The 4,185-nt window shown below is 36.6% G+C and overlaps 1 long non-coding RNA gene across 1 annotated transcript; it reads right to left on the bottom strand.

Moving 5' to 3' along the window:
• Positions 1–385: 385 nt before the first annotated feature.
• Positions 386–1,439, bottom strand: LOC111385369. Its single transcript, XR_002701057.1, has 2 exons — positions 790–1,439; positions 386–645 (listed from the first exon to the last, which is right to left on the bottom strand). It is a non-coding gene; the product is annotated as an uncharacterized LOC111385369 (long non-coding RNA).
• Between the last annotated feature and the right edge of the window lie 2,746 nt (positions 1,440–4,185).

Consider the following 4,185-nt stretch of genomic DNA (forward strand, 5'->3'; position numbering starts at 1 on the left):
TTTGCATTGCTGCTGCTCAATTGCAGTACCAAACAGACCAATGTATGAACTCCCTATTATGGAAATGCATATTGCTGGGATTTGAGCAAATACAGTCAGAGGGGAATCATTTGGTTGCCATTGTACGAACATATTGCCCTTGAACAAAATATGTGGTGAAGTGTTGTAGTGACCAGAAACTCAAAATAGAGGAAGTGGCCAGTTATGCCCAGAAGGGAATTTCGAAAAAAAAAATGTTATTGAAATGGAGATGAATAGGCTTTAAGTGATAAAAGCCCAAACATGGACCACCACAACATTTTAAAAAGAAGCCCAAGTTATTCCCCAAATAAAATTCAGGCCTTATAGTTGCAAAACTTACTGCCCATATTTGTACCAATCCATAAACATTATAAGCCCAAACATATATAGAAAATGCAGCCCATTAAATGGGTTTTAAAGTCCAAACACAATAGACGTGGTCCTAATTAAATAAACTCCAAGATTCTATCTCACAAAAACGGGTTGGTTGGCCCAAGACCCATCAACTAACCTTTTTTTTTTTTTTTAATATGGTTGAACGGAGACTGTTGTAGCATCTTCTGACCAACTACAAGTTTGCTTTTAGAGATGGACTGAATCCATGGTCTCCATCAAAGTTAAAATCTGACAAATTGGAGGTGGAAAAGACATTAGATGGCCCTCCAAGGGCATTACCAAGGCTATATTGTGGCAGCAATAGTAGTAGAAGGGTACATGTAACAAGACAATTTTTATCCAACGTCCAAAAGTCGGAGCTGAGATATGGACCTAAGCTGAAGGCCTCTCGTTGCGTGGATGGAAGCTGTGGACGGTGATAATTCATGCTCATCTTGATGGTGGTTGTCAAGAGTGATGGATGAGAAGAGATCCGGTTGGATCATTTTGCCGAGCACTTGTTGTGCAACAATCTTCATTTGGAACAAATTATAAAAGTTTTCCTTCATGTTTCTATTTCTTCCATTGCCTCTCCAACCTCTCAAAATTTAGAAACTCAACTAAAATTGAATACTCGTCTCTTAGGAAAAGCTAAAGAAGGAGCTTATGTAATTTCGATCTTCGGACTGTCGTTGAATATCAAGCTGGTGAAATAAGATTTTTTATCTTTGCGAGCAAAGTGAACTGAATAATGGTAAAAATGGTCGACCAAGAAGAACCAATAGCAGAATTCTCTCTTTGTAGACCTGTTGGTTAGTTCTTGAGTTCATGAATATTTCTAATTTTTTCTCTCCTTCTAATTTGCCACAGAAACCAAATATTCGAATGGGCAAAACTAACGCTTTTCCTTTATTTCTCCCTTTTCTTTTGTGCTATGTATTTTTCCAAAATAAATTAGATAACTTTTTTCAAACAATTGTATCAAGTTGGCCTAGAATATTTACTCCAGTACCTATTCTCATGTCAGATTTCTTCGCTGCTGTCTTTGCTAATTTCCAATAGAAAACTGCCCAGGAAAATGGAATTTTCCGACGGCCTTATTATTTACATGGTATAATATTATGGGTAGTACCGTTCCCACAAACGGCGTCAATCTGTTGACCTCAAAAAATGTGCCAATAGAATCCCGACCTCGTCCCTCCAAACCTGCGCATGGAACACTTTGTTAGGATGCAAAGACCACTGGTGGAGAAAAATATCCGTCAACCGCTTGCACTCCGACGATCAAGTCAACAGCCGAACGAAAAGAAAATAAAGAGTGCCAAGACGGGAGAAGGGTTTGGTTTGGGTTTTATAACGTACCTTAAGTTGTGAAGTGAATCCATATATATGGGGTACTTTAAAAATGAAATAGTCAAAGAAGGGAAATTCCACTTTGACTTGTTCAATTGTTAATATTATCACAATGGCATATTGAGTGTTGAAAGATAAAAATACCCTTAAGTGTATCATACAATTACAAAAGAATGTTCTGTTTAAAAGACATTGTTACTATTTTGTTAACAAATAAAAACCAAACAATTCTCACTTAAAATATCAAAATCAGCAAATTTCTCATATCCGTTTACTCAACACAGATAAAAATACTTTCATCTTTCATCTACTTCAACCTCAAAATCTGAAAAATTCATCCAACGCGGTAGCTGAAAATTTTTTATATCAATCTCATCAGATCAGTAAGTTTATAATATGAACATTTAATTTTGTCTTCGTTAAATTATTTTAGTTTGCATAGATAAAATTAATTTCGACATATAATGTTAATGTAGATAGTTTTTTAATAGATCTGTAAAAAATTTTAAGCCTTTAACGAGAAAAAATTCATCTATATTAATACTAAAAAATTAATCTGTAAAAGTTTGGTGTATTTGTTTTGCCGGATAGTATAATTTGAACTGTCGACTGTGCAGTTAACTGTTGAAAAAACCCGATTGGACAGTCGGACTATTTAACAGCCGGATATTTGCCAGCTAGAACAGCCGAAGTCGGCTAAACTACCGGCTCGAACAGCCGGCTGTTTGACAGCCGATCAAATAGCCGACTGTTTAATTTTTTTTATTTTTTTATTTCGTTCAATATTTTTTTGCAATTAAAAATTCTTTTTCGTCATGCAAATATGATTGTAGTCCCTTTTTGTTACTTTGATGATTTCGAATTGAACGAAAGAGATCAATGGATATGAAAATGGACGAGTGACGTGGTGGTATCCCAATTTCCATAACAGAAACAACAATGTATGTAGAACTCTATAATATTTTACAGAACAAACTAAATGTCTATCTCTCTCAATATAATATGGAATTGAAATTTAAATTCAGTGATTAGGAAGTTCCAAGTCCACCTATGACGATTTCTTTGGATATCGAAGTGAATTATCTGTTTGAAATGAACAATAGGCACTCAACTTTTATTTGCGTGACTTTAGTGAGAAAGGATGTCGTCGAAGGTAAACAAGTAGACTCGGATGGAGGGGATCACAATGCTAATGATTTTTGGGATAAGGTCCAGATAGCTCGTGAAGATGATACGGTTATTCCAGAGACAGTTACTCATAGAATTCCTTCTAGTTCACGACAATGAGTGTGAAAATGCAAATACTTTTATAGACGATGATTTGATCACTTTATCTCGACAGAGACATGAGCGGGGTGGGACCTCAGGGGCTGGATCGAGTGAACCGTCCTCAAACTCCTCGCGCGTGATTCTCGATGGTGAAGATTTGTATGTCCAACAACTATTTAAAATGAAAAAAAAAATTGCAAGAAGATGTGCACCTAATAGCGCTGAATACAACTTTGAGTTCAAAGTGAAAAAATTGAACAAGTCCTTGTTGACAATTACTAGCATAGACGACAATTGTTGTTCGCGTTTGCGAGCGATGAAGATGAATACGAATGAGTGCTTTGTAGTTCACAAGTACACACAGGAACATAGTTGTGAAGTGGGATTACGTCGAAATGATCACAAGCAAGGCCAAGCTTGGTTTATTGATCGGCAGATAATACACAAGTATCAGGATCCACGTACGATCTACAAACCATCAGACATCATTAACGTCCGTCGAGAGTACGAAATAGTCTTGAGCTACCAGGAGGCCTGGAAGGCCAAAGAATGTGCGTTTGAGGATCTAATGGACTATGTAGGGAAAAGTTATACTAAATTGGCCAGGTATTGCAACAACATGGAGAAAACTAATTCTGGCTCGGAATTTTTTATTAAGACGGAGGGTGGAAATTGCTTCAAATTCTTCTTTATGGCTCTTGGACAATGCATTTGGGGATTTCGAAATGCAATGCGACCCCTAATTCTAGCCGATGGTACAACACTGAAATCTAAATAACAAGGCAAGTTGATTATTGCTACATGTCAAAATGTCAACATCTAAATTTACATTCTTGCGTTCGACATAGTTGATAGTAAGAATGACCTATCGATTCGGTGGTTCTTCACAAAGTTAAGGGAAGTAATCGAGGAAGTCGAGGACCTTGCATTTGTAACAAATTGGGGACGGCCTTTAATAAATGATATCGCTGAAGTTTTTTCAGATGCACATCATGGGTATTGCATGTACCATATTTAAGGTAATCTGAAGATAGGGTATAGGAGCAAATGTATCGTTTCATTGTTCAAGAGAGCGACTGAAGCCTACAGTGTTGAAGAGTGTAATAAGTTCATGGTTGAAATAGGAAGTAAATCATTCGATACATGTGATTATCTAACGAAAATGGG

This window comes from Olea europaea, unplaced genomic scaffold (assembly GCF_002742605.1).
Source record: "Olea europaea var. sylvestris unplaced genomic scaffold, O_europaea_v1 scaffold3137, whole genome shotgun sequence".
Taxonomy (NCBI): domain Eukaryota; kingdom Viridiplantae; phylum Streptophyta; class Magnoliopsida; order Lamiales; family Oleaceae; genus Olea; species Olea europaea.